At 35.2% G+C, this 8,233-nt stretch overlaps 2 long non-coding RNA genes across 2 annotated transcripts; both read right to left on the reverse strand.

Moving 5' to 3' along the window:
• Window positions 1–52: 52 nt before the first annotated feature.
• Window positions 53–1,452, reverse strand: LOC101849208. Its single transcript, XR_220444.3, has 4 exons — window positions 1,096–1,452; window positions 745–817; window positions 393–464; window positions 53–114 (listed from the first exon to the last, which is right to left on the reverse strand). It is a non-coding gene; the product is annotated as an uncharacterized LOC101849208 (long non-coding RNA).
• A 14-nt stretch (window positions 1,453–1,466) lies between these two features.
• Window positions 1,467–3,847, reverse strand: LOC118477658. The gene is made up of 7 exons (XR_004858532.1): window positions 3,529–3,847; window positions 3,153–3,224; window positions 2,810–2,866; window positions 2,544–2,616; window positions 2,312–2,378; window positions 1,966–2,022; window positions 1,467–1,504 (listed from the first exon to the last, which is right to left on the reverse strand). It is a non-coding gene; the product is annotated as an uncharacterized LOC118477658 (long non-coding RNA).
• Between the last annotated feature and the right edge of the window lie 4,386 nt (window positions 3,848–8,233).

The following is an 8,233-nucleotide window of genomic DNA, read 5'->3' on the forward strand; positions in this document are numbered from 1 at the left end:
TTAAAACATTTTTTTTGAAGACACACTTCACAGAAAAATACCTCCTGCTGATGGTCCGGCCATGGTATCCATGGGATCCTGCTCCGGGTCATCCTCCGCATCAGCGGAGAGGTCCTGGTGATGAAGGCATGTCTCAATTAGGAATATCCTCTTTCATCTGTACAGTGCTTTTTGTTTCAGAAAATAAACAGTCATTATAAAATTGTTTACTGTTGGTTTAAAAAGTAATTAGGACATTTAGAAAAATCTGTAAGTAAATACGTTTAATCATTTTTCTTTTAAATGCAAAAATTAAACTTTGACATTGAAGTCAGACACACCCAGGTATTTTCCTAAACTTACTGAAACAATACAAAAATTAGGTTTCAAGACACACTTCACAGACAATATACCTCCTGCCGATGGTCCGGCCGTGGTATCCATGAGTCCTCCTCCAGCTCATCTTAGGCTCCAGCGGAGGATTCCTGGTGATGAAAACATGTGTCAATTAGGAATATCCTCTTGCATCTGTACAGTTTGGGTTTTTTTATTTCAGAAAAAAAAGAGTCCTTATAAAATTGTTTACTGTTGCTTTAAAAAGTCATTAGGACATTTAGAAAACTCTGTAAATACGTTTAATCATTTTCCTTTCCAAACTGCAAAAATTAAACTTTTACATTGAAGTCAGACACACACAGGTATTTTCCAAATCTTATTGAAATAATAAACAAATTATGTTTAAAGATACACTTCACAGATAAATACCTCCTGCCGATGGTCCGGCCGTGGTATCCATGGGATCCTGCTCCGGGTCATCCTCCACATCAGCGGAGAGGTCCTGGTGATGAAGACATGTGTCAATTAGGAATATCCTCTTTCATCTGTACAGTGTTTTTTGTTTCAGAAAATAAACAGTCATTATAAAATTGTTTACTGTTGGTTTAAAAAGTCATTAGGACATTTAGAAAAATCTGTAAGTAAATACTTTTAATCATTTTCCTTCTAAATGCGAAAATTTTACTTTTACATTGAAGTCTGACACACCCAGGTATTTTCCAAATCTTATTGAAATAATACAAAAATTATGTTTCAAGACACACTTCACAGACAACATACCTCCTGCCGATGGTCCGACCGTGGTATCCATGGGATCCTGCTCCGGGTCATCCTCCGCTCCAGCAGAGGGGTCCTGGTGATTAAGACATGTGTCAATTAGGAATATCCTTTGTCATCTGTACAGTTTAATTATTTGTTTCAGAAAGTTAAAAGAGTCGTTATAAAATTGTTTACGGTTGGTCTAAAGTCAGTAAATACCTTTTATCTTTTTCCGTTTTCACATAAACTCAAAAAGAAAACTTTCACATTGAACTCAGGCCCATCCATAGGTATTTTTCTAAATTTACTGACACAAGAAACAAAAATAGTTCCAAGACATATTTCACGGATAAATACCTCCTGATGATGGTCCAGCCGTGGTATCCATGGGATCCTCCTCCAGGTCATCCTCCGTTCCAGCGTAGGGGTCCTGGTGATGAAGACATGCTTCAATTAGGAATATCCTCTTTCATCTGTACAGTGTTTTTTGTTTCAGAAAATAAACATTCATTATAAAATTGTTGACTGTTGGTTTAAAAAGTAATTAGGACATTTAGAAAAATCTGTAAGTAAATACATTTAATCATTTTCCTTCTAAATGCAAAAATGTTATTTTTACATTGAAGTCTGACACACCCAAGTATTTTCCAATTAGGAATATCCTTTTTCATCTGTACAGTTTAGTTATTTGTTTCAGAAAGTTAAAAGAGTCGTTATAAAATTGTTTAAGGTTGGTCTAAACTTAGTAAATACTTTTTATATTTTTCCCTTCTCACCTAAAGTCAAAAAGAAAACTTCACATTGAACTCAGGCCCATCCATAGGTATTTTTCTAAATTTACTGACATTAGAAACAAAAAAAAGTTCCAAGACACACTTCAAAGATAAATACCTCCTGCCGATGGTCCGGCCGTGGTATCCATGGGTCCTCCTTCAGCTCATTGGGGTCCTGGTGATGAAGACATGTGTCAATTAGGAATATCCTCTCTCACATGTACAGTTTTTTTTTTTTTTTTTAAATAAAAAGAGTCGCTTTAAAATTGTTTACAGTTAGTTTAAAAGGACAGAATGATATTTATAAAAATCTGTCAGTAAATACATTTGATCATTATCTTTTTTCAAATAAACTCAAAAAGAAAACTTTCACATTGAACTCAGGCACATCGATAGATATTTTCCTAAATTTACTGACATAAGAAACATAAAAAAGTTCGAAGACATATTTCACAGATAAATACCTCCTGCCAATGGATCGTGGTATCCATGCGTCCTCCTCCAGGTCATCCTAGCTTCAGCGGAGGGATCCTGTTGATGAAGGCATGTGTCAATTAGGAATATCCTTTTTCATCTGCACAGTTTTTTTTGTTTCAGAAAATAAAGAGTTGTTGTAAAATTGTTTACTGTTGGTTTAAAAAGTCATTAGGACATTTAGAAAAATCTGTCTGTAAATACGTTTAATCATTTTCCTACCTCCTGCCGATGGTCCGGCCGTGGTATCCATGGGATCCTCCTCCGGGTCATCCTCCTCTTCAGCGGAGGGGTCCTGATGATGAAGACATGAGTCAATTAGGATTATCCTAAAATCTGTCAGTAAATACATTTGATCATTTTCTTTATTCACCTAAATTCAAAAAGAAAACTTTCACATTGAACTCTGGCACATCGATAGGTATTTTTATAAATTTACTGATATAAAAAACAAAAATAGTTCCAAGACATATTTCACAGATAAATACCTCCTGCCGATGGTCCAGCCGTAGTACCCATGGATCCTCCTTCAGGTCATTGGGGTCCTGGTGATGAAGACGTGTGTCAATTAGGAACATCCTCTTTCATCTGTACAGTTTGTTTTTTGGATTTTTTTTTCAGAAAATAAAGAGTCTTTATAAAACTGTTTACTGTTGGTTCAAAAAGTCATTTGAACATTTAGAAAAATCTGTAAATACGTTTAATTATTTTCCTTCTCCAAAATGCAAATATTAAACTTTTACATTGAAGTCAGACACAAACAGGTATATTTACAAACTTATTGAAATAATAAACAAATTATGTTCAAAGATACACTTCACAGATAAATACCTCCTGCCGATGGTCCAGCCGTGGTATCCATGGGTCCTCCTCCAGGTCATCCTACGCTTCAGCGAAGGGGTCCTGTTGATGAAGAAATGTGTCATTTAGGAATATCCTCTCATCCGTACAGTTTTTTTTTGTTTCAGAAAATAAGGAGTCCAGTTTGTTGTTTTTGTTTTCAGAAAGTAAAGAGTCCTAATAAAACTTTACTGTTGGTTTAAAAAGTCATTAGAACATTTAGAAATATATGTAAACACGTTTAATCATTTTCCTTCTAAATGTAACAATGTAACTTTTACATTGAACTCAGACACAAACAGGTATTTTCTTAAACTAACTGAAATAATAAACAAATTATGTTTAAAGACACTTCACAGACAAATACCTCCTGCCGATGGTCCGGCCGTGGTATCCATGGGATCCTCCAAAGTCATCCTCAGCTCCAGCGGAGGGGTCCTGTTGATGAAGACCAGTGTCAATTAGGAATATCCTCTTTCATCTGTATAGTCTAATTATTTCTTTCAGAAAGTTAAAAGAGTCGTTATAAAATTGTTTAATGTTGGTCTAAAGTCAGTAAATACCTTCTATCTTTTTCCGTTTTCACATAAACTCAAAAAGAAAACTTTCACATTGAACTCAGGCCCATCCATAGGTATTTTTCTAAATTTAATGACATAAGAAACAAGAAAAGTTCCAAGACATATTTCACAGATAAATACCTCCTGCCGATGGTCCGGCCATTGTATCCATGGGTCCTCCTCCAACTCGTACTCCGTTCCAGCGTAGGGATCCTGGTGATGAAGACATGTGTCAATTAGGAATATCCTCTTTCATCTGTACAGTGTTTTTGTTTCAGAAAATAAAGAGTTGTTGTAAAATTGTTTACTGTTGGTTTAAAAAGTCATTAGGACATTTAGAAAAATCTGTCTGTAAATACGTTTAATCATTTTCCTACCTCCTGCCGATGGTCCGGCCGTGGTATCCATGGGATCCTCCTCCGGGTCATCCTCCTCTTCAGCGGAGGGGTCCTGATGATGAAGACATGAGTCAATTAGGATTATCCTAAAATCTGTCAGTAAATACATTTGATCATTTTCTTTATTCACCTAAATTCAAAAAGAAAACTTTCACATTGAACTCTGGCACATCGATAGGTATTTTTATAAATTTACTGATATAAAAAACAAAAATAGTTCCAAGACATATTTCACAGATAAATACCTCCTGCCGATGGTCCAGCCGTAGTACCCATGGATCCTCCTTCAGGTCATTGGGGTCCTGGTGATGAAGACGTGTGTCAATTAGGAACATCCTCTTTCATCTGTACAGTTTGTTTTTTGGATTTTTTTTTCAGAAAATAAAGAGTCTTTATAAAACTGTTTACTGTTGGTTCAAAAAGTCATTTGAACATTTAGAAAAATCTGTAAATACGTTTAATTATTTTCCTTCTCCAAAATGCAAATATTAAACTTTTACATTGAAGTCAGACACAAACAGGTATATTTACAAACTTATTGAAATAATAAACAAATTATGTTCAAAGATACACTTCACAGATAAATACCTCCTGCCGATGGTCCAGCCGTGGTATCCATGGGTCCTCCTCCAGGTCATCCTACGCTTCAGCGAAGGGGTCCTGTTGATGAAGAAATGTGTCATTTAGGAATATCCTCTCATCCGTACAGTTTTTTTTTGTTTCAGAAAATAAGGAGTCCAGTTTGTTGTTTTTGTTTTCAGAAAGTAAAGAGTCCTAATAAAACTTTACTGTTGGTTTAAAAAGTCATTAGAACATTTAGAAATATATGTAAACACGTTTAATCATTTTCCTTCTAAATGTAACAATGTAACTTTTACATTGAACTCAGACACAAACAGGTATTTTCTTAAACTAACTGAAATAATAAACAAATTATGTTTAAAGACACTTCACAGACAAATACCTCCTGCCGATGGTCCGGCCGTGGTATCCATGGGATCCTCCAAAGTCATCCTCAGCTCCAGCGGAGGGGTCCTGTTGATGAAGACCAGTGTCAATTAGGAATATCCTCTTTCATCTGTATAGTCTAATTATTTCTTTCAGAAAGTTAAAAGAGTCGTTATAAAATTGTTTAATGTTGGTCTAAAGTCAGTAAATACCTTCTATCTTTTTCCGTTTTCACATAAACTCAAAAAGAAAACTTTCACATTGAACTCAGGCCCATCCATAGGTATTTTTCTAAATTTAATGACATAAGAAACAAGAAAAGTTCCAAGACATATTTCACAGATAAATACCTCCTGCCGATGGTCCGGCCATTGTATCCATGGGTCCTCCTCCAACTCGTACTCCGTTCCAGCGTAGGGATCCTGGTGATGAAGACATGTGTCAATTAGGAATATCCTCTTTCATCTGTACAGTGTTTTTGTTTCAGAAAATAAAGAGTCCTTATAAAATTGTTTACTGTTGGTTTAAAAAGTCATTAGGACATTTAAAAAATCTGTAAATATGTTTTATCAATTTCCTTCTAAATGCAAAAATTTAATTTTTACATTCAATTCAGACACACACAGGTATTTTCCAAAACTTATTGAAATAATTAACTAATTATGTTTAAAGACACACTTAACATAAAATACCTCCTGCCAATGGTCCAGCCGTGGTATCCATGGGGTCCTGCTTCGGGTCATCCTCCGCTACAGCGGAGGGGTCCTGGTGATGAAGACATGTGTCAATTAGGAATATCCTCTTTCATCTGTACAGTTTGTGTTTTTTTGTTTCAGAAAATAAAGAGTCATAAAACTTTACTGTTGGTTTAAAAAGTCATTAGGACATTTAGAAAAATCTGTAAATATGTTCAGTCATTTTACTTCTAAATGCAAAAATTTAACTTTTACAATGAAGTCAGACACACCCAGGTATTTTCCTAAACTTACTGAAATAATTAAAACATTTTTTTAGAAGGCACACTTCACAGAAAAATACCTCTTGCCGATGGTCCAGCCGTGGTATCCATGGGTCCTCCTCCGGGTCATCCTCCTCTTCAGCGGAGGGGTCCTGGTGATGAAGACATGAGTCAATTAGGAATATCCTCATTTACATGTACAGTTTTTTTTTTCTTTTGGAAAATAAAAAGCAGTAAATACATTCGATCATTTTCTTTTTTCACCTAAACTCAAAAAGAAAACTTTCACATTGAACTCAGGCCCATCCATAGGTATTTTTCTAAATTTAATGACATAAGAAACAAGAAAAGTTCCAAGACATATTTCACAGATAAATACCTCCTGCCGATGGTCCGGCCATTGTATCCATGGGTCCTACTCCAGCTCATACTCCGCTCCAGCAGATGGAGCGGTCCTGGTGATGAAGACATGTGTCAATTAGGAATATCCTCTTTCATCTATACAGTGTTTTTGTTTCAGAAAATAAAGAGTCCTTATAAAATTGTTTACTGTTGGTTTAAAAAGTCATTAGGACATTTAGAAAAATCTGTAAATTGTTTCATCATTTTCCTTCTAGATGCAAAAATTAAATTTTTACATTCAATTCAGACACACAGGTATTTTCCAAAACTTATTGAAATAATTAACTTATTATGTTTAAAGACACACTTCACAGACAATTACCTCATGCCGATGGTCCATCCGTGGTATCCATGGGTCCTCCTCCGGGTCATCCTCCTCTTCAGTGGAGGTGTCCTGGTGATGAAGACATGAGTCAATTAGGAATATCCTCATTTACATGTACAGTTTTTTTTTCATTTTGGAAAATAAAAAGAGTCGCTATAAAATTGTTTACAGTTGGTTTAAAAGAACAGAAGGATATTTATAAAAATCTGTCAGTAAATACATTCGATCATTTTCTTTTTTCACCTAAACTCAAAAAGAAAACTTTCACATTGAACTCAGGCCCATCCATAGGTATTTTTCTAAATTTACTGACACAAGAAACAAAAAAAGTTCCAAGACATATTTCTCAGATAAATACCTCCTGATGATGGTCCAGCCGTGGTATCCATGTGTCCTCCTCCACGTCATCCTCCGTTCTAGCGTAGAGGTCCTGGTGATGAAGACATGTGTCAATTAGGAATATCCTCTTTCATCTGTACAGTGTTTTTTGTTTCAGAAAATAAACAGTCATTATAAAATTGTTTACTGTTGGTTTAAAAAGTCATCAGGACATTTAGAAAAATCTGTAAGTAAATATGTTTAATCATTTTCTTTCTCCTAAATGCATTGAAGTCAGACAAACACATATTTTCTAAAACATTGAAATAATAAACAAATTATGTGTAAAGACACACTTCACACACAAATATACCTCCAGCCGATGGTCCGGCCGTGGTATCCATGAGTCCTCCTCCAGCTCATCTTCCGCTCCAGCAGAGGGGTCCTGGTGATGAAAACATGTGTCAATTAGGAATATCCTCTTTCATCTGTACAGTTTGGGTTTTTTTATTTCAGAAAAAAAAGAGTCCTTAAAACACTGTTCCCTGTTGGTTTAAAAAGTCATTAGGACATTTAGAAAAATCTGTAAGTAAATATGTTTAATCATTTTCCCTCTCCAAAATGCAAAAATTTTAACTTTTACAGTGAAGTCAGACACACACGGGTAATTTCCAAAACTAACTACAATAATAAACAAATTATGTTTAAAGACACTTCACAGACAAATACCTCCTGCCGATGGTCCGACCGTGGTATCCATGGGATCCTGCTCCGGGTCATCCTCCTCTTCAGCGGAGGGGTCCTGGTGATGAAGACATGAGTCAATTAGGAATATCCTCATTTACATGTACAGTTGTTTTTTTCGTTTTGGAAAATAAAAAGAGTCGCTATAAGATTGTTTACAATTGGTTTAAAAGGACAGAAGGATATTTAGAAAAATATGTCAGTAAATACACTTGATCGTTTTCTTTTTTCACCTAAACTCAAAAAGAACAACTTTTACATTGAACTCCCATCGATAAGTATTTTTCTAATTTTATTGAACTAATGAACAAATGGTTTTCCAAGACATGTGTCAGAGGAATCCGGCGCTCGTCAATTTTTGGTCATATGGAATTGTCGGAATCATTTAAAAAGTTTTTCATTCGCCTTGCTTTCAATGA

The sequence above is a fragment of the Aplysia californica genome, unplaced genomic scaffold, assembly GCF_000002075.1.
Source record: "Aplysia californica isolate F4 #8 unplaced genomic scaffold, AplCal3.0 scaffold00169, whole genome shotgun sequence".
Classification (NCBI taxonomy): Eukaryota; Metazoa; Mollusca; class Gastropoda; order Aplysiida; family Aplysiidae; genus Aplysia; species Aplysia californica.